Consider the following 23,420-nt stretch of genomic DNA (forward strand, 5'->3'; position numbering starts at 1 on the left):
TTATATTTATAGGTAATTAGAGCGGTGGAATTGGACTAAGGAGAAATCCAGGGGGGCACAGGGACAGGTGGCACAACCACCCCTCAACGTGCCATGTGTCCATGTGTGACGCCCCCGATCCAATCGTACACTAATCATGCACGCAAATGTGTACGATCAAGATCAAGGACTCACGGGAAGATATCACAACACAACTCTAAAAATAAAATAAGTCATACAAGCATCATATTACAAGCCAGGGGCCTCGAGGGCTCGAATACAAGAGCTCGATCATAGACGAGTCAGCGGAAGCAACAATATCTGAGTACAGACATAAGTTAAACAAGTTTGCCTTAAGAAGGCTAGCACAAACTGGGATACAGATCGAAAGAGGCGCAGGCCTCCTGCCTGGGATCCTCCTAACTACTCCTGGTCGTCGTCAGCGGGCAGCACGTAGTAGTAGGCACCTCCGGTGTAGTAGGAGTCGTCGTCGACGGTGGCGTCTGGCTCCTGGACTCCAGCATCTGGTTGCGACAACCAGAAAGGAAGGAAAGGGGGAAAAGGGGGGAGAAAGCAACCGTGAGTACTCATCCAAAGTACTCGCAAGCAAGGAGCTACACTACATATGCATGGGTATCAAATGGGATAAGGGTATCATATGTGGGCTGAACTGCAGAATGCCAGAATAAGAGGGGGATAACTAATCCTGTCGAAGACTACGCTTCTGGCGGCCTCCGTCTTGCAACATGTAGAAGAGGGAAGACTGAAGTCCTCCAAGTAGCATCGCATAGCATAATCCTAACCGATGATCCTCCCCTCGTCGCCCTGTGAGAGAGCGACCACCGGTTGTATCTGGCACTTGGAAGGGTGTGTTTTATTAAGTATCCGGTTCTAGTTGTCATAAGGTCAAAGTACAACTCCAAATCGTCCTGTTACCGAAGATCACGGCTATTCGAATAGATTAACTTCCCTGCAGGGGTGCACCACATACCCCAACACGCTCGATCCCATTTGGCCGGACACACTTTCCTGGGTTATGCCCGGCCTCAGAAGATCAACACGTCGCAGCCCCACCTAGACCAACAGAGAGGTCAGCACGCCGGTCTAAACCTAAGCGCACAGGGGTCTGGGCCCATCGCCCTTAGCACACCTTCACGTTGCGTATGCGACCGGAAGCAGAACTAGCCCCCTTAATACAAGAGCAGGCTTACGTTCCAATCCGGCGCGCGCCACTCAGTCGCTGACGTCACGAAGGCTTCAGCTGATACCACGACGCCGGGATACCCATAACTACTCCCGCGTAGATGGTTAGTGCGTATAGACCAAATGGCCAAACTCAGATCAAATACCCAGATCTCGTTAAGCGTGTTAAGTATCCGCGAACGCCGACCAGGGCCAGGCCCACCTCTCTCCTAGGTGGTCGGAACCTGCCCTGTCGCTCCGCCTCAAAGATCCACTTGCGGGTGCTCCTACGAGCCGACCCGTCTTTAGTCACCACATGTATCATGTATAAAGTATATAGTATATACCCGTGATCAACTCCCGAGTGATCACGGCCCGATAGTATATCATGGCAGACGGACAAGGATGTAGGGCCACTGATGATAAACTAGCATCCTATACTAAGCATTAGGATTGCAGGTAAAGGTAACAACAGTAGTAGCAAGGACAGGCTATGCATCAGTATAGGATTAACGGGAAGCAGTAACATGCTACACTACTCTAATGCAAGCCGTATAGAGAAGAGTAGGCGATATCTGGTGATCAAAGGGGGGGCTTGCCTGGTTGCTCTGGCAAGAGAGAGGGGTCGTCAACTCCGTAGTCGTACTGGGTAGCAGCGGCGTCGGTCCCGGTGTCTAGCGAGAGAAGAGGGGGAAGAAACAATAAATATAATGCAAGCATATGCATAGTGATGCATGACATGACAAGTAACGGCGTTAGAGGTGCCCTAACGCGGTAGTAGGCGATACCGGTGAAGGGGGATGACATCCGGGAAAGTATCCCCGGTGTTTCGCATTTTCGGACCGGTGAACCGGAGGGGGAAAGTTGCGTGTTTGCTATGCTAGGGATGTGTGGTGGATAAACGGGCTGCGTATCCGGATTCGCCTCGACGTTCTGAGCAACTTTCATGTACAAAGTTTTTCCATCCGAGCTACGGTTTATTTTATATTAATTTTTAAAGATTTTAAATCATTTTCTAGAAATTAGCATAATTAAATTAATTTAGAAATTGCAATTATGATGTCAGCGTGACATCAGCATGATGTCAGCAGGACCAAAGGTTGACTGGGTCAAACTTGGCAGGTGGGACCCGTTCGTCATTGACTAAGACTACCTAATCAGGTTTAGTTAGTCTAACTAAAATGATTAGGTTTATTAACTACAATTAATTAGGTTAACTAATTAAATTAATTAATTAAATTATTAATTAATTCCTTTTTTTATATTTTTTTTATCTTCTTCTTTTTTTTGGCGTGGGGCCCATATGTCATAGGCTCTGGGGGAGCCTAGCGGGTTAGCGGGCAGGAGGGCGACGGGCGCCTGGGCGAGCGCTCACCCGCACGGTGTGCAGCGAGGCGAGGCCAGTGGCCAGGGCGACCGCGGTGGTCGGCCGGCATGGGGAGAAGGAGTGCGGGGCCGGCGACGAGCGAGCCCGCGGGCGGCAGAGGAGCAGCAACATGGGAACCGGGGCGCGGCGGCGCACCAGCAGCAGGGGGACGCGCGCGGCAACGGCAGCGCAGCAACACAGCGATGGGGCGTGAGCGCGCGCCGTCGAGCCGTGGCGCGGGCGCGGTGAGCGCGTCAAGGGAGAGCCGGGGGCGGCCATGCGCGCGAGCAGCGGTGGCGTGGGGCGAGCAGGGCGCGGGCAGCGCGTGCGCTTCTGCGCGGTCAAGAGCAGGAGATGGCCAGTGCGTGGGCACGGACGCGGCTATGGAGGGGTAAGCGCGGCACGGGCGGTGGGGGCGGCCTACGGCGACCGAAGCAAAGGGGAACGGAGCAAGGGCGGACAAGGCCTCACCGGGGCCTTGTAGTTGTGCTTAAGTCGGCTCGGGGAGGAGTCGAGGTCGAACACCAGCGACATAGCTGCGGCGAGGTAGCGTCGGGCGGCAGTCGATGTCGAGCGGCGACGGGGTCCGGGCGCGGCGTCTTGGCGGCCTTGGTCGATCCGGCCATGGAGCTAGACGGCGGGGATGAGGAGGTGATGGTGTGCGGCGGCGACGTCGGATCGCGGGGAAGGAATGAGCGGCGTGGCCGGCGCGGTGGCTTTGGTTCCTTGCCCCAATCTCGATCCAGATCGGGGGGAGGGGAAGAAAGCGAGCGAGTGGGGGAAGCGAGGGAGACGTGGGGGGCGAGTGGGGGTTGCGGGGGAGATAGGGTTTCGGGGTGGGTTGACCGGCCAAGTAGGCCACTGGGGGGAAAGGGTGGCCGAGTGTTAGCCTGGTGGGCCGAACGACCCATGGGAATGGGGGGGGGGTCTTTGTCTCTTTTATCTTTTTGTTTATTTTCTCTTTTATTTTATTTATTCTTTTAGTTCTTATTTGTTTTATTTTACTTTCCAAAAATACAAAAGTGGCACCTAAAATAGTGTTACAATTTATGCCACTGCCACAAACCGTTTAGCACTGAAATAAAAATAGTTTTATATTGTTATTATTTTAAAGCATTTGAATAACGGTTTTGTCACTATTTATTTATTATAGTGCATTTAAACGCTTTATAAAAGTGTGGTTTCTCCACCAATATTACATATGATTTATTTGTCACATTTAGAACAATTTAGTTTTGACATTTGAAAAGCTTTTGTTATTTTCTTTATTTTAAATTTGAATCATTTTTGAACCATCGCGAGATTAACTACAGTGATAGCGGTGACATGGCATCAATAGGAGAGGGTTATTGTAGCTTAATTATCCGGGCGTCACAATTCTCCTCCATTACAAGAAATCTCGTCCCGAGATTTAAGAGGGGAGCGAGGGGGAAGGGATTTGGTTACGAAATTCTAACGAGTCTTCTCGGTGTTGGTTGCTCTTCTCGAAGAGGTCAATCCAATACGTTGATGCCTTCATTCCTCTGCTCCAGGTCATCGTGATGAAGTCGACATCCTTTCTTCGAGAACCCATCATGCTTACGTAAAATGATAAGGGGTAACTCAAAGGAACGAAACTCTGCACGGTTGCTTAACTGGTAGATAACCATAGGGAAGGTGGCGAAAAGTAACTCTCGAATTGAAACTTAAGAAATTATTGAGAGCAAAGTAAGAAGGTGCAAAGTAGAAGCTTCAAGCGCATAGGCAAGCGTTCGTTGCCTGATACGAAATGTGAAAGGGTTCAGAGCAATGGGAATAAGTATTGCGTCTGATACCAGAATAGATCACTAGGCAGGTGGCCCGTGAACTACATACGAAGTCAAGTTCTAGGAATAACATTGGCAGCAGGGTGTACAGGAGAGTCAGGTTTCGATCCTATGGAACTGTGGGTTATGGGCCCACCATGTGGTTGAAAGTAGGAAGGGGGCCGACAGCTTGCACGGTCACGATAGTAAGGCGTATCAGAGGGTAGCCTGTCTGTTATGTCGGCAACAACATCGATACCAAGGGCGAGGGACGAAGAGAACCATTTTCCTGCTCGTTGAACGAGGCGGGCCAATAGGCAAGGTTCTAGTCCATCGGTGGCTACCGAAATGTGATCAACAATAGTAACAGGGTCTTGCTGACAGAATTGTACACCAAGGTATATACATAAGCAGGAGAATATTACTGCTTAGATCATATAGATCACAAGAAAGGTTAAACCAAATAATGGAATATCAGGGGTATATCCTTCACAAGGACAAGCAGAGCATGATATCCTTGGCAGGATGTAATGTAGAAAACTCTTTAGGAAAGGGGAGAGAAATTTCATGACATTACCGATGCAACGGTGTTTGGATAAATGAGCAAGTAACATTTAGCATTGGGCTTCAAATGTTCTTGTTTGAAAATCGGAGCACCATCGACATGCTTCGAGATAGCATTGACATGGTCTACAGGTGAAGATCAGTCTTTGGAAACAACAGGATCCCTCTGGAACAACTTATAGAATAAGTCTTACAATTTCCTCATGGAAGAATGGCTAACCTTGCTAAAAAGGAAATTATAACAATAGGTCCTCCGGTCGGGTGTGCTAGGCATGACATCACCTTACCGAGTCATATAAAGACCAATGTTATAACTCTTGGAAATATGTCCCAACCATCATATCTGACCGAGGTTCAGATCTGATTGGTGTCAGGATACCTCAGACTCAGGATGCCCAAAAAGAGAAGGCACAACACAAATTGGCGAGATGACATTGTAAGATCCTCGGGAAATGAACTACGGAAGCAAGTTCCGAAACCAAAGTTCATCAGTAAACCAAGGAGAGGATGTGGGGGTGGCTGATGAACTCAACGAGAATTCAACGAGATTTCCAAAAGATGGATTTCCACAATTAAGTGAACAAGGAGATAACATTTGTCAGATCAAATGATATAAGGAAGTATGCTCACGGAAAACATACACAATTAAACATTGGTTGAAAGGTGCACCCAAAATATGGGTTGGGTTGTACGACCAATGTCAGAATGGTGATTCAATAATCAATAGTCTAAGAACGAACGGCCGACCATTAACTTCAAAGCAATAGGGTTGCTAGAAGTGCAGAATCCAAACAACACCGTTCACTTGTTGGTACCCCGGTTGGAATCCACACGAGGACCAAGAAAGAATGGTGATGGTGAGAAGTATCACGATACCAAGAATTCTTAAGAGGTGGTGAAATTCTCACAACATTCTTGACATAAAAGATGGCAATACTCCAAGGTAAAGGAGAACAAATGCTGGATAGCAAGGATCTCAAGGTATAACACAAAACACGAACAAGTTTGTGTTGAACGGAAGGCAATCGAGTGGTCGATGATAACACAAATCATCGAGGGCAAGGATGGTATTTCTCATCATGAATTCAATTGATATCCTTGAGGAGCTCAGAATGCTGATGATTAAAATTAGCACAATAATGATGTATCCGTTCAGGCTAGGACAGACATGGAGTATTAAACTTGTAAGCGATGAAGATCTCTAATCCTCGTTGAATCGCAGTGCAGACTCGATTCCGTTATCGGTGTCCTTGAGTGTTTCATATCTCAAAGCCCGTGAAAAATTGGAGTCCGTGAGAATGTAATACCTGATGAAGAACTCATAAGAGGTTATGCAGTTCCGTGATAATCTTGAGATACCAGGGGCTAATACTCGACGGCAAATCAAAGTAGAGGTTAGACTGGTGTATTGATCTACAGAAAACAAGTGCTTAAACTTGCCCGAGAAATGGGATCAGAGAAGAACATGGTCGGAACCACGATTGCAGAAGGCCAGATCCTAGATATAAGATGAACTTCTACCAAGGGAATAATTAATTAAAGAGAAGCTTTAATGATAAGATCTACATCGTGTCCATGGGCATGAAAACAAAGTTCAAGGTCGACTCCCACTTCTTCAATGCATAACCTTACATTCACCTCCCCTTTTCGAAGTTGTAGTGTTGAAAAGTTATCTGACGAAGCGTCAGCAGGGTATAACCCGCATATCTTTCGAGGTCACACAAATTAAGGAAGGCATAGGTTCAACCCGTCAGGGTATCGTGGAAACATATACCACAAGCTTTGAGAGTAAATATTACCAGCTCGAAAGCAGAGCATGGTTGGCAAAAGGAGAGGATACAAATTACCAAAGACATTATGTATCGGAGAAAGAACTCACAAGGTGATTAATTATGAAGGACATTGTCGGATAATAATCCAACAGTGGATATGGTGATCCAAAATGGAGCTGATGTGAGTATCGATACCCAATCAGAGGAAGAAAGAATGCAAATGCATCGTTTTACAGAACATCTGAATAATTCAACGTTTAAATAACAAAGGAATTATGATTTTCAAATCAAGGGATCAGGAGCAAACGCTCTGATCAAGGACGGACAAGTTGAATAGACTTAGGGGTACAATCGATGGCAATCTGATTGGTCGAGATCCAGCTCCTGTTTTAAAATGCCGTTTGAGCCGGGAAGATAATTTAAAAGGATATCCTGATGATCGCGTGCATACGCACATATTGAATCATTAGGTTCAAAATGGCAAAGTCAAGGGATGTCAACGAAGACTACTATACATATGGAATTAACCATAATGTAAGCAGACAAGTATTCACAGAGCATTAAGCTACTAAGGATTTTCGGAAGATCGAATAGTATTTCGAAGACCTTCATGAAACACTTGAACAACTAGGGATGAAAAGATACTCGGCAAATGCGAGGAATTATCCATAGGGGTATTCAGATGACAAAGAATAGCAAGGCAGTAAGCTCAAAGGATTATCGAAACAATGACGAGTATTTCGGGGTATCTTGTAATAACAAGACCAACTAGGGATGTATGTAAGCATAACAACTGCAAGTATTTATCCATAAGGGTTGACGGTGGAAGGGGAATTGCGAACGCGATGAACACAAGTTCTCGGGTTAACAGCGGAGAGTATCTTCGGAGTCTTCACATACAGCAGACGATCATCAGTAATAAGGGGCTCTCCGGGTGAAAGTGATAACGAGATCCTAATGTTAGATTTAGCAAAATTCATTTAACCCAAATAGAAGAGATTTCAGAGTCCCAGAGTAAGGATCGAGGAGTAAAAGATCCTAATACCACCCAGATGGCGACGTGGGCCCATGGGCCGCACAATCATGTTAGAAAAACAGTTTTCATCGACTACACTCAACTTCGGCCAAGCAGTTGGAAAGGGGATTCCTACAGGCAGTCGGCTCTGATACCAACTTGTGACGCCCCCGATCCAATCGTACACTAATCATGCACGCAAATGTGTACGATCAAGATCAAGGACTCACGGGAAGATATCACAACACAACTCTACAAATAAAATAAGTCATACAAGCATCATATTACAAGCCAGGGGCCTCGAGGGCTCGAATACAAGAGCTCGATCATAGACGAGTCAGCGGAAGCAACAATATCTGAGTACAGACATAAGTTAAACAAGTTTGCCTTAAGAAGGCTAGCACAAACTGGGATACAGATCGAAAGAGGCGCAGGCCTCCTGCCTGGGATCCTCCTAACTACTCCTGGTCGTCGTCAGCGGGCAGCACGTAGTAGTAGGCACCTCCGGTAGTAGGAGTCGTCGTCGACGGTGGCGTCTGGATCCTGGCTCCAACATCTGGTTGCGACAACCAGGTAGAAGGGATAGAGGGAAAAGAAGGAGAAAGCAACCGTGAGTACTCATCCAAAGTACTCGCAAGCAAGGAGCTACACTACATATGCATGGGTAAATGTGTAAAGGATTCCATATCGGTGGACTGAACTGCAGAAAGCCGGAATAAGGGGGGGGTAACTAATCCTGTCGAAGACTACGCTTCTGGCAGCCTCCGTCTTACAACATGTAGAAGAGAGTAGACTGAAGTCCTCCAAGTAGCATCGCATAGCATAATCCTAACCGATGATCCTCCCCTCATTGCCCTGTGAGAGAGCAATCACCGGTTGTATCTGGCACTTGGAAGGGTGTGTTTTATTAAGTATCCGGTTCTAATTGTCATAAGGTCAAGGTACAACTCCAAATTGTCCTGTTACCGAAGATCACGGCTATTCGAATAGATTAACTTCCCTGCAGGGGTGCACCACATACCCCAACACGCTCGATCCCATTTGGCCGGACACACTTTCCTGGGTTATGCCCGGCCTCGGAAGATCAACACGTCGCAGCCCCACCTAGACCAACAGAGAGGTCAGCACGCCGGTCTAAACCTAAGCGCACAGGGGTCTGGGCCCATCGCCCTTAGCACACCTGCACGTTGCGTACGCGGCGGGAAGCAGAACTAAGCCCCCTTAATACAAGAGCAGGCTTACGTTCCAATCCGGCGCGCGCCACTCAGTCGCTGACGTCACGAAGGCTTCGGCTGATACCACGACGCCGGGATACCCATAACTACTCCCGCGTAGATGGTTAGTGCGTATAGACCAAATGGCCAGACTCGGATTAAATATCCAAATCTCGTTAAGCGTGTTAAGTATTCGCGAACGTCGACCAGGGCCAGGCCCACCTCTCTCCTAGGTGGTCGGAACCTGCCCTGTCGCTCCGCCTCAAAGATCCACTCGCGGGTGCTCCTACGAGCCGACCCGTCTTTAATCACCACATGTATCATGTATAAAGTAAATAGTATATACCCGTGATCAACTCCCGAGTGATCACGGCCCGATAGTATAGCATGGCAGACGGACAAGGATGTAGGGCCACTGATGGAAAAACTAGCATCCTAAACTAAGCATTAGGATTGCAGGTAAGGTAACAACAGTAGTAGCAAGGACAGGCTATGCATCAGTATAGGATTAAGGGAAAGCAGTAACATGCTACACTACTTCTAATGCAAGCAGTATAGAGAAGAGTAGGCGATATCTGGTGATCAAAAGGGGGGAGGGCTTGCCTGGTTGCTCTGGCAAGAGAGAGGGATCGTCAACTCCGTAGTCGTACTGGGTAGTAGCGGCGTCGGTCCCGGTGTCTAGCGAGAGAAGAGGGGGGGGGAGAAACAATAAATATATAAGCAAGCATATGCATAGTGATGCATGACATGACAAGTAACGACGTTAGAGGTGCCCTAACGCGGTATTAGGTGATACCGGTGAAGGGGAATAACATCCGGGAAAGTATCCCCGGTGTTTCGCGTTTTCGGACAGATGAACCGGAGGTGAAATGTTGCAGGTTCACTATGCTAGGGACGTGTGGTGGATAAACGGGCTGCGTATCCGGATTCGTCTCGTCGTTCTGAGCAACTTTCATGTACAAAGTTTTTCCATCCGAGCTACGGTTTATTTTATATTAATTTTTAAAGATTTTAAATCATTTTCTAGAAATTAGCATAATTAAATTAATTTAGAAATTGCAATTATGATGTCAGCGGGACCAAAGGTTGACTGGGTCAAACTTGGCAGGTGGGACCCGTTCGTCATTGACTATGACTACCTAATCAGGTTTAGTTAGTCTATCTAAAATGATTAGGTTTATTAACTACAATTAATTAGGTTAACTAATTAAATTAATTAATTAATTCCTTTTTTTATATTTTTTTTCTTCTCTTTTTTTTGGCGTGGGGCCCATATGTCATAGGCTCTGGGGGAGCCTAGCGGGTTAGCGGGCAGGAGGGCGACGGGCGCCTGGGCGAGCGCTCACCCGCACGGTGTGCAGCGAGGCGAGGCCAGCGGCCAGGGCGACCGCGGTGGTCGGCCGGCATGGGGAGGAGTGCGGGGCCGGCAACGAGCGAGCCCGCGGGCGGCAGAGGAGCAGCAACATGGGAACCGGGGCGCAGCGGCGCACCAGCAGCAGGGGGACGCGCGCGGCAACACAGCGATGGGGCGTGGGCGCGCGCCGTCGAGCCATGGCGCGGGCGCGGTGAGCGCGTCAAGGGAGAGCCGGGGGCGGCCATGCGCGCGAGCAGCGGTGGCGTGGGGCGAGCAGGGCGCGGGCAGCGCGTGCGCTTCTGCGCGGTCAAGAGCAGGAGATGGCCAGTGCGTGGGCACGGACGCGACTATGGAGGGGTAAGCGCGACACAGGCGGTGGGGGCGGCCTACGGCGACCGAAGCAAAGGGGAACGGAGTGAGGGCGGACAAGGCCTCACCGGGGCCTTGTAGTTGTGCTTAAGTCGGCTCTGCGGAGGGATGATGAGGACATCAATACCATTGTTACACCCATAGCCCCTACTGTTACATATACTGGACCAATTACTAGAGCTCGCGCACGCCAATTAAATTACCAGGTACTTTCGTTTCTTGGTAATGATTCTAATGTTCATGAGATTATGATGCTGCCTAAATTGGATACATTTGTTTTGCTTACAAATGAAGGGCCTAGCTTGGAGAAGGATGAACATTGGAGCAAGAACACGCATGGAGTTGATGGCATGCACAAGGGGATCAAGAACGGAGTTACAAGTGATGATTTCAGGACTTTGAAGCCGCCATAAGGAGTGCATGAAGCCTTGGACGAAATATACAAGATGCCACTTCATAATATTCGTCCATAGGCTATTCTAGGTGCTGCGTCACCTTATTAATGGGCCAGGCCCATGTAATTTCGAAATACTTAAGTATAGGCTATTTTTAGAGTCCGTATGTGTGGGGAAACAAGAGTTAGGGTTGGTTTCGGACCCCACCCTCAAGGGCCACGAAATTCCCCTCTCTTCCTCCATATATACAGCCCTTAGGGCGTCGTTTAGACTTGGGTTTTGTTTAGATTAAAAGTTCGCCATAGCTGCAACTTCGCGTACTTCGTTTGTGTCCAACGACCAGACCCAAGACGTCACAGAACCCCACCTTGATCAATAAAGCTTTCATCTTATATTCGCAATATCCAGATTGCAATCTCAGTTTCTTGCTTGTTCTTCGTTTGCTTGCAGGAAACAGACCCTCGTGGTCAGGTTGATCGTGCTCCAGCGTGGTCAATAACCCCTCGGAAGTTGGTTTAGCGATTGCTAAGGCGCGACGTCTCGCACGTTCGTAGTCGGATCGTCAAGGTCGACTCCCACAGAAAACGATAGCCACCATCTCATCGAAACATCGGGACACCTTTGCCTCTATCAAGTGGTATCAGATTTCCAGGTTGCTCGGTGAGATTTTACAGTTTTTCGTAGATTAGATCGAGTCTGTTCTTCATACCTACAGTCCACGAAAAAGCCACAAAAAAATTAGGGTTAGTTCATCATATCCGAACCAATCTGAGCCTTTGCATAATCTTTTTAGGGTTTTTGCTTTGTTGAATTTGCGGTTGCATCGTCGTGTCAAGTTGCTGGTCTTAGAGTCTAGTCTTTTAGAGTTTCAAGTTCTGGTCATAAGTTGTCACGCCGCCGCCGCACCATCATCATCGCCTTGCCATCTACCACCATTGCTTATCCTCCACCGCTCTGAATCCGTATCCATATACCACCACCAATCTGTATCCATATACCACCACTAATCTGTATCCATATACCACCACTGCTACCATATACCACCACCGCTGCCATATACCACAACCATATATCCACCACCAATCCGAGTTCTTCTCATATTAGGTTTGTTTTTGAGATCAATCTAAATTCCGATTCGTGTTTCCTTGCCTGCGTAGGTCTCGGAAAAAGAAAGAGTCTGGAGACCCCCGGGCAGTTTTTAGTTCCCTATCCTATTTTTAGGCTTTTCTGAGTCTTTTGAGCCACGTGCCATCATAGTGATTTTTTGTCGCACTTTTTCGTCGTCGCTGCCCTGATTTCCGAAAAAAAAAGTGAAAAAAAAATTTCGTGCCCATCCTATCAGTTTGACGAGGGAAGAGTTTTGAGACACTCGCCATTATAGTATTTTTCGCAAAAAAAAAGGAGCGCAAAAAAAAGGAGCGCAAAAAAAAAGCGAAAAAAAATTCCAGAGTGTGCTTTTCCCTTATTTACGTGCAGCGCCGTGATTTTGTTAGTGTTCTAGGCTCGCGTCTCTAGCACGGTCTAGCCTAGGACCAGCACAGTATCGTCGTTGAGCGTTTATTCAACTTTGCATCTCTGAATTGATTATTGCTGACCCTTTTTGCTACCATACTATAAGCCTTCCCAGCTCCACATACCTCTACGTCGTGCGTTTGACTCTCCCTGGCAATCGCTCTATCCAAGCTTTTGAGAGTTTTGACTACAACGGTTGCCGATCACCGCCTGCTGCTGGGTAAGAACTGGTAAGAATTTGAGATTTGCTTGACGGATTTGTGACACCCGCCACCACCACCTCTTGTTAGTATTCTGTAGGATCATATTCTTGTGTGTTTCTATTGTTGCTAACCATGACAGGATCACAAGCCGATGAGACTGACTGGGAGAACTTGACGAACAAGGAGCTTCATGATAAGTTTCAGCAAATGATGAGTGGACAGGTGCAAGATGTGCTAAACAGATTTGAAGAGGCCATGGAGAAGATAGATGGCATGGAGAAGACGTTTGAAACAAAGCTCGATAACAAGTTTGCTGAATTGCTTTCGCGTTTTCCACCACCACCGACTACCTCTGCAACAACAGCAACAAGACCAACTACCTCCACGTCGGGAAACAGCCCTCCGTCGAGCGAACCGTGTCCCTCTTCAGCCGGGCCAAACTGCTGGTGCTGCTGTTGATACTTCTGTGGCTCCTACTGCTGATGTGGAGGAGGATGATTATGTGGGAGATTACGAGGATGAGGTTGATCAAAATCAGAACTACGTGCCACCACCAGCACAGCAACCACCAGGTCGTCCACATGCAAATAATGGCAATTTTAGGGCTCACCCTCAGGTATGAGATCATGACCATCTCCCTAAAATAAAATTGAATATTCCACCATTTGAGGGTAGATATGTTCCTGATATATATCTTACTTGGGAGTGAGAAACTGAACAACGATTTACATGTTTACAATATCCCGAGGAGAGACGTGTTCCTGCTGCTATTTGTGCATTCACTAGTTTTGCATGTGTTTGGTGGTTTGAGCATTGCACATTATATCCTATTCCGCTACTTGGGCTGCTTTGAAAACTGCTATGCGTACTCGTTGGGTTCCACCATATTATCAACGTGAATTACTTCAAAAATTGCAGCGCTTAAGACAGGGAAAAAATTCTGTAGAAGAATATTATCAGGAATTACAAACTGGCATGATTAGATGTGGTATTGTTGAGGAGAATGAAGCTATGCTTGCACGTTTTATGGGTGGATTAAATAGAGAGATTCAGACGATTCTAGAGTATAAGGAGTATACTAATATCACTCGTTTATTCCATCTTGCTTGTAAAGCTGAACGTGAAGTGCAGGATCGACAGGCATTGGCGCGGACTAACTTTTCTGCAGGTCGACCTTCTTCATGGACACCACGTGCATCATCTACTTCCACACGTTCTGCTTCACCGGCGCCTCCGTCGGCTGCCACCTCCAACCGTGATACAATAAAGCAGGCACAATCACCACTATCTGCCAAGAGCACACCTTCTGGGCCTGCAAAGAGCTCTTCTTCATCCATGGCATCAACAGGGCAAACACATGATATTATTTGTCGACGTTGCAAGGGTGGAGGTCATTATGCGAGAGAATGCCCATCTAAGCGTGTGATGATTGTTACTGAGGATGGTGGGTATGAGTCCGCTAGTGACTATGATGAGGAGACTTTGGCTCTTATTACACGTGACGAACACGGTGGAGACGATTCTGATCATGAGACGCAATACATGGCTCCTGAAGATGCTGACAGGTATGAATGTTTAGTTGCTCAACGTGTTTTGAGTGTGCAGGTTACACAAGCTGAGCAAAATCAGAGGCATAATTTGTTCCATACAAAGGGAGTTGTGAAGGAACGTTCTGTTCGCGTCATCATAGATGGGGGGAGCTGAAATAACTTGGCTAGCGTGGAGATGGTGGAGAAGCTATCTCTCACCACAAGACCACATCCACATCTTCCCTTATCTTCATATGTGGATTGTACAAATGTCCCATACACCTGCAATTAGACAAAACACAAAAGTGTGTGAAGTATTTTTGTTCTGGATAACATAAATAGATTATTGAATAGTTTGCATTAGAAATCACCTGACAAATATGCATGTATGCAATATTTTTGGTCGTATCCAAGGTAGTCATGTCCTCATCAAGACCATATCCATATCCTTACTACATCCAATGGTTCAACAACAGTGGCAAGGTCAAGGTAACACGTACTGTTCGTGTGCATTTTAGTATCTCTACATATGCTGATTATGTTGATTGTGATGTGGTACCTATGCAAGCATGTTCCTTATTACTTGGTAGACCATGGCAATTTGATAAAAATTCTATTCACCATGGTAGAAACAATCAGTATACTCTTGTTCATAAGGATAAAAATATTACTTTGCTTCCTATGACTCCTGATTCCATTTTGAAAGATGATATTAATAGAGCTAATAAAGCAAAACAGGAGAAAACTAAGAGTGAAAATCAGATTGTGGCAAAAGAATTTGAGCAACAAATGCAGCCTAATAATAATAAACAATCTAGTGTTGCTTCTGAAATTAAATTGAAAAGTGCATGTTTACTTGCCACCAAATCTGATATTGATGATCTAGATTTTAGCAAATCTGTTTGCTATGCTTTTGTGTGCAAAGAGGCATTATTTTCATTCGAGGACGTGCCTTCCTCTTTGCCTCCTGCTGTCACTAACATTTTGCAGGAGTTCGCCGACGTCTTTCCACAAGACGTGCCACCGGGATTACCACCTATTCGCGGGATTGAGCATCAAATTGACTTAATTCCCGGTGCATCATTACCCAACCGTGCACCATACCGTACCAATCCAGAGGAGACGAAGGAGATTATGCGTCAAGTACAAGAACTGCTCGACAAAGGTTATATACGCGAATCCCTTAGTCCTTGTGCTGTTCCTATCATTTTAGTGCCGAAAAAGGATGGTACGTCGCGTATGTGCGTTGATTGTAGAGGCATTAATAATATTACTATTCGTTATCGTCATCCTATTCCTAGGCTAGATGATATGCTTGATGAATTGAGTGGCTCTACAATATTCTCCAAAGTTGATTTGCGTAGTGGATACCATCAAATTCGTATGAAATTGGGAGATGAATGGAAAACAGCATTTAAAACTAAGTTTGGATTATATGAGTGGTTAGTCATGCCTTTTGGGTTAACTAATGCACCTAGTACTTTCATGAGGTTAATGAACGAAGTTTTACGTGCCTTCATTGGACGATTTGTGGTAGTTTACTTTGATGACATATTGATTTATAGCAAATCTTTGGAGGACCATTTGGAACATTTACGTGCTGTTTTTATTGCTCTACGTGATGCACGTTTGTTTGGTAACCTTGGAAAGTGCACCTTTTGCACCGACCGAGTATCTTTTCTTGGCTATGTGGTTACTCCACAGGGAATTGAAGTTGATAAAGCCAAGATTGAAGCTATTGAGAGTTGGCCGCAGCCCAAAACGGTCACACAAGTGAGGAGTTTCCTTGGCCTCGCTGGTTTCTATAGGCGTTTTGTGAGAGATTTCAGCACCATTGCTGCACCTCTCAACGAGCTTACAAAGAAGGATGTACCTTTTGTTTGGGGTACCGCACAGGAAGAAGCCTTCACGGTATTGAAAGATAAGTTAACACATGCTCCTTTACTCCAACTTCCTAATTTCAATAAGACTTTTGAGCTTGAATGTGATGCTAGTGGAATTGGATTAGGAGGTGTGTTATTACAAGATGGAAAACCTGTTGCATACTTTTCTAAAAAATTGAGTGGGCCTAGTCTGAACTATTCTACTTATGATAAAGAATTATATGCTCTTGTTCGGACCTTAGAAACATGGCAACATTATTTATGGCCCAAGGAATTTGTTATACATTCTGATCATGAATCTTTGAAACACATTAAAAGTCAAGCAAAACTGAACCGTAGACATGCTAAATGGGTTGAATTCATTGAGACTTTCCTTTATGTCATTAAACACAAGAAGGGTAAAGAAAATGTTATTGCTGATGCCTTGTCTCGTCGTTATACTATGCTTTCACAACTTGACTTTAAAATATTTGGTTTGGAGACCATCAAAGATCAATATGTTCATGATGCTGAATTTAAAGATGTATTGCAGAATTGTAAGGAAGGGAGAACTTGGAACAAGTTCGTTCTTAACGATGGATTTGTGTTTCGTGCTAACAAGCTATGCATTCCAGCTAGCTCCGTTCGTCTTTTGTTATTGCAGGAGGCGCATGGAGGAGGATTAATGGGACACTTTGGCGTCAAGAAGACGGAGGATATACTTGCTACACATTTCTTTTGGCCAAAGATGAGACGGGATGTTGAGCGTTTTGTTGCTCGCTGCACTACATGTCAAAGAGCTAAGTCACGACTCAATCCTCATGGTTTATATATGCCTTTGCCTGTACCTAGTGTTCCTTGGGAGGATATATCTATGGACTTTGTTTTAGGTTTACCTCGAACAAAGAAGGGGAGGGATAGCATATTTGTTGTCGTGGATAGGTTCTCGAAAATGGCACACTTTATACCATGTCCATAAAAGCGATGATGCTGTTAATGTTGCTGATTTGTTCTTTCGTGAAATTATTCGCTTACATGGTGTGCCAAATACTATTGTTTCAGATCGTGATACTAAATTTCTTAGCCACTTTTGGAGATGTTTATGGGCTAAGTTGGGGACTAAGCTGCTTTTTAGTACTACTTGTCACCCCCAAACTGATGGACAAACTGAAGTAGTCAATAGAACATTGTCTACTATGCTTAGGGCTGTTTTGAAGAATAACAAGAAAATGTGGGAAGAATGCTTGCCTCATATTGAATTTGCTTATAATCGTTCATTGCATTCTAAAGATGTGCCCTTTTGAAATTGTGTATGGTTTCCTACCTCGTGCACCTATTGATTTGTTGCCTCTTCCATCTTCGGAGAAGGTTAATTTTGATGCTAAAGAACGTTCTGAATTGATTTTAAAAATGCATGAGTTAACTAAGGAAAACATTGAGCGTATGAATGCTAAATATAAACTTGCTGGAGATAAGGGTAGAAAACATGTTGTGTTTGCACTGGAGATCTTGTTTGGTTACATTTGCGTAAAGATAGATTTCCTAATCTGCGCAAATCAAAGCTAATGCCACGTGCTGATGGTCCTTTTAAGGTTTAGAGAAAATAAATGATAATGCATATAAACTTGAGCTACCTGTCAGATTTTGGGTAGTCCCACTTTTAACATTGCAGATTTGAAGCCTTATTTGGGTGAGGAAGATGGCTTCCGTCGAGGACGACTTCATTTCAAGAAGGAGGATGATGAGGACATCAATACCATTGTTACACCCACAGCCCCTACTGTTACATATACTGGACCAATTACTAGAGCTCGCGCACGCCAATTAAATTACCAGGTACTTTCGTTTCTTGGTAATGATTCTAATGTTCATGAGATTATGATGCTGCCTAAATTGGATACATTTGTTTTGCTTACAAATGAGGGCCTAGCTTGGAGAAGGATGAACATTGGAGCAAGAACACGCATGGAGTTGATGGCATGCGCAAGGGGATCAAGAACGGAGTTACAAGTGATGATTTCAGGACTTTGAAGCCGCCATAAGGAGTGCATGAAGCCTTGGACGAAATATACAAGATGCCACTTCATAATATTCGTCCATAGGCTATTCTAGGTGCTGCGTCACCTTATTAATGGGCCAGGCCCATGTAATTTCGAAATACTTAAGTATAAGCTATTTTTAGAGTCCGTATGTGTGGGGAAACAAGAGTTAGGGTTGGTTTCGGACCCCACCCTCAAGGGCCACGAAATTCCCCTCTCTTCCTCCATATATACAGCCCTTAGGGCGTCGTTTAGACTTTGGGTTTTGTTTAGATTAAAAGTTCGCCATAGCTGCAACTTCGCGTACTTCGTTTGTGTCCAACGACCAGACCAAGACGTCACAGAACCCCACCTTGATCAATAAAGCTTTCATCTTATATTCGCAATATCCAGATTGCAATCTCAGTTTCTTGCTTGTTCTTCGTTTGCTCGCAGGAAACAGACCCTCGTGGTCAGGTTGATCGTGCTCCGGCGTGGTCAATAACCCTCGGAAGTTGGTTTAGCGATTGCTAAGGCGCGACGTCTCGCACGTTCGTAGTCGGATCGTCAAGGTTGACTCCCACAGAAAACGATAGCCACCATCTCATCGAAACATCGGGACACCTTTGCCTCTATCAGGGGAGGAGTCGAGGTCGAACGCCAGCGACATAGCTGCGGCGAGGTAGCGTTGGGCGGCAGTCGATGTCGAGCGGCGACGGGGTCCGGGCGCGGCGTCTTGGCGGCCTTGGTCGATCCGGCCACGGAGCTAGACGGCGGGGATGAGGAGGTGATGGTGTGCGGCGGCGACGTCGGATCGCGGGGAAGGAATGAGCGGCGTGGCCGGCGCGGTGGCTTTGGTTCCTTGCCCTGATCTCGATCCAGATCGGGGGGAGGGGAAGAAAGCGAGCGAGTGGGGGAAGCGAGGGAGACGTGGGGGGCGAGTGGGGGTTGCGGGGAGATAGGGTTTCGGGGGTGGGTTGACCGGCCAAGTAGGCCACCGGGGGAAAAGGGTGGGCCGGCCAAGTGTTAGCCTGGTGGGCCGAACGACCCATGGGAATGGGGGGGGGGTCTTTGTCTCTTTTATCTTTTTGTTTATTTTCTCTTTTCTTTTATTTATTCTTTTAGTTCTTATTTGTTTTATTTTACTTTCCAAAAATACAAGAGTGGCACCTAAAATAGTGTTACAATTTATGCCACTGCCACAAACCGTTTAGCACTGAAATAAAATAGTTTTATATTGTTTATTATTTTAAAGCATTTGAATAACGGTTTTGTCACTATTTATTTATTATAGTGCATTTAAACGCTTTATAAAAGTGTGGTTTCTCCACCAATATTACATATGATTTATTTGTCACATTTAGAACAATTTAGTTTTGACATTTGAAAAGCTTTTGTTATTTTCTTTATTTTAAATTTGAATCATTTTTGAACCATCGCGAGATTAACTACAGTGATAGCGGTGACATGGCATCAATAGGAGAGGGTTATTGTAGCTTAATTATCCGGGCGTCACACCATGTGGGAGCCTCGTGTCTCCTCTCACTACTTCTTGAAGCTTACAGTGTTTCATGTTGCCCAAAAAAATCATGTTAAATTAGCAATATATTTTGACCTACGTAGATATTGATTTCCCGGGAAACCAAAAATAAGTAGAAAACAAGAACTGGCATTGGGTACTAAATTAATAGGTTACTCCAGAAAAACAATATAAATTGATATAAAAATGATAACATAATAGCATTTAACAATAAAAATTATAGATGTTGTTTGAGACGTATTGCTACTTGTGAGCTGCGTTGGGATTTCCTCGAAGAGGAGAGGATGATGCAACAAAGTATAGATAAGTATTTCCCTCACACACAAGAACCAAGGTTATCGATCCAGTAGGAGAACTAGGCAACACCTCCTTAACAATGCCTGCACACAAAAAAATAAAATAAAGTGTAGCAAAGTATTTTTTGGATTTTGGTATATGATAAAAATAGACCAGGGGGCATAGTTTTCACTAGAGGCTTCTCCCTTAAACATAGCATACAGTGGATAAACAAATTACTGTTGGGCAATTGATAGAAACACACATAGTTATGACGACAAGGCAATGACCATCTATTACTCCACACATCGACCGAGACAAGTAGACCGACTCCTGCCTGCATTTACTACTATTACTCCACACATCGACCGCTATCCAACATGCATCTGGAGTATTAAGCTCATAAAGAATGGAGTAACGCCTTAAGCAAGATGACATGATGTAGACAAAGTAAACCCAATTAATATGAACAAACCCCATCTTTTTTATCCTTAATGGCAATCATACAAGTACGTGTCATGTCCCTTTCTCTCACTGGGATTGAGCAACGCAAGAGCGAACCCATCACAAAGCACCTCTCCCATTCCAAGATAAATCAATCTAGTTGGCCAAACCAAACCGATAGATCAGAGAGAAATACAAAGCTATAATAATCATGCATAAAAGAGTTCAGAGAAGACTCAAATAATATTCATAGATAATCTGATCATGAACTCACAATTCATCGAATCCCAACAAACACACCACAAAAAAGGATTACATCGAATAGATCTCCAAGAATATCAAGGAGAACATTACAGAAAAGGTATTTGGCGTGGCTCTCTAATGTATTGGGAACATTTGGGAATTTATTGAGCTAGAATTAGGCCAGGAGGTGCCATGAGGGGCCCACAATCCTAGGGGCGCCCCTGGGGTGCGCCTGGCAGGCTTGTCGCCACCTCGTGGCACTTCAGGTCTTCTCCCGAAGCTTCTAGGGTCCCTTCTAGTCTAGAAAAAATCGTCAAAAAGTTTTGTAGCGTTTGGACTCCGTTTGGTACTAATTTTCTGAAAAGCCAAAAACAAGCAGAAAAATAGCAACTAGCATTGGGCAGTAGGTTAATATGTTAGTCCAAAAAAATTATATATAATTGCATAATAAACATCCAAGATTGATACTATAATACCATGGAACAATAAAAAATTATAGATATGTTGGATACGTATCAACATCCCCATGCTTAATTCCTGCTCGTCCTTGAGTAGGTAAATGATGAAAAGCAGAATTTTTGATGTGGAGTGCTACCTGTCATATTCATCATGTAATCTCTTTTGTGGCATGAATATTAAGATCCGAATGAATCAAAGCAATAGTCTATAATTTGATATAAAAACATCAATACTCAGTCATACCAACAAACAGTCATGCCTTTCAAAATATCAATGCTAAAGAACGTTATCCCTACAAAATCATATAGCCTTGTCATGCTCCATCTTCTTAATACAAAATATAAATCATGCACTACCCCGGTGTTAGCCAAGCAATTGGTTCATACTTTTTAATGCACTTCAGCTTTTTCAACACTCACGCAATACATGAGCGCAAGCCATGGATATAGCACTATGGGTGGAATAGAATACGGTGGTAGAGATGATATGGAGAAGACAAAAAAGGGACAAAGTCTCACATCGACGAGGCTAATCAATGGGCTATGGAGATGCCCATCAATTGATGTCAATGCAAGGAGTAGGGATTGCCATGCAACACGTGCACTAAGAGCTATAAGTGTATGAAATCTCAAAAAGAGAACTAAGTGGGTGTGCATCCAACATGCTTGCTCCTGAAGACCTCAGGCATTTGAGGAAGCCCATCATTGGAATATACAAGCCATGTTCTATAATGAAAAATTCCCACTAGTTATATGAAAATGAAAGCATATGAGACTCTATATGAAAAACATGGCGCTACTTTGAAGCACAAGTGTGGAAAGGATAGTAACATTGCCCCTTCTCTCTTTTTCTCTCATTTTTTCTTTTCTCTTTTTTTCCGTTCGATTCTTCATCCCGACTTGTGGGGGAATCAGAGTCTCCATCATCCTTTCCTCACTTGGGACAATGCTCTAATAATGAGTAATTATGATCATAACACTTCTATATACTTAGAACTCAAAATTACACCTCGCTACTAGAAAAAAATATGACTCTATACGAATGCCTCTGGCGGTGTACATTGATGTGTAATGATCTAGCTTAACATGTATAAAAAATGATGAGTGGTGGCTGAGCCACAAATACTATGTCAGCTACTGATACGTCTGCAACGTATCTATAATTTATGAAGTATTCATGACATGTTTACAACAATTTTATATAGTTTTGGTATGATTTGGATGGAACTAACCCGAACTGACGTTGTTTTCAGCAGAACTACCGTGGTGTTGTTTTTTGTGCAGAAATAAAATTTCTCCAAATGCAACGAAACATTTTGAAGATTTTGTTGGAACAAAAGAGGCACTAGAAGCTTCGTGAGAGGGCCAGAAGAGCCACGTGGTGCGCACAACCCACCAGGGCGCCATAGAGGCGCCAGGCTTGCCCCGGTGGGTTGTGGTCACCTCGAGGCCCATCTTCGCGTGATTCCAACGCCAACAAATCCTATAAATGAAGAAACCATAAAAATAACCCTAGATCAGAAGTTCCGCTGGCGCAAGCCTATGTAGCCACGAAAAACCAATCTAGACCCTGTTCCAGCACCCTGCCAGAGGGGGAAATCATCACCGGTGGCCATCTTCATCATCCCGACGGCCTCCTTGATGAGGAGGGAGTAGTCCACCCTAGGGGCTGAGGATTTGTACCGGTAGCTATGTGTTTAATCTCTATCTCTCTCGTGTTCTTGAGATGTCACGATCTTGATGTATCGCGGGCTTTGTTAATATAGTTGGATCATATGGTGTTTTCCCCTCTCTATCTTGTTGTGAATTGAGTTTTCGCTCTGAGATTTCGTTCTTATCGGATTGAATACATTTATGGATTTAAGAACACTTTATATATGTCTTGCTATGAATACCCGTGGAGACAATGGGGTATCATATTGACTCACTTGATATATGTTTTGGCACTCAACTCGCGGATCCCCGAGGTGAGATTGGGGTATGATGCGGCTTGAAGCTACATTGGTATTTCTCCAAAGAGGAAGGCATGATGCAACACAACAGCGATAGGTATTTCCCTCAGATGTGAAACCAAGGTTATCGAACCAGTAGGAGAACCAAGCAACACAATGTAAATAGCCCCTGCACACAAATAACAACCACTCGCAACCCGATGTGTTAAAGGGGTTGTCAATCCATTTTGGGTAACGGTGCCAGAAATTGGTGCGTGGATGGGAGAAAGTTGTAACAGATTGGTAGATCGAACGCCAAATAAAATAAATAAGAATAAATTGCAGCAAGGTATTTTTGGATTTTTGGTTTAATAGATCTGAAAATAAAAGCAAAGGAAAAGTAGATTGCA

Source organism: Triticum urartu, chromosome 3 (genome assembly GCF_003073215.2).
Source record: "Triticum urartu cultivar G1812 chromosome 3, Tu2.1, whole genome shotgun sequence".
NCBI classification, from domain to species: domain Eukaryota; kingdom Viridiplantae; phylum Streptophyta; class Magnoliopsida; order Poales; family Poaceae; genus Triticum; species Triticum urartu.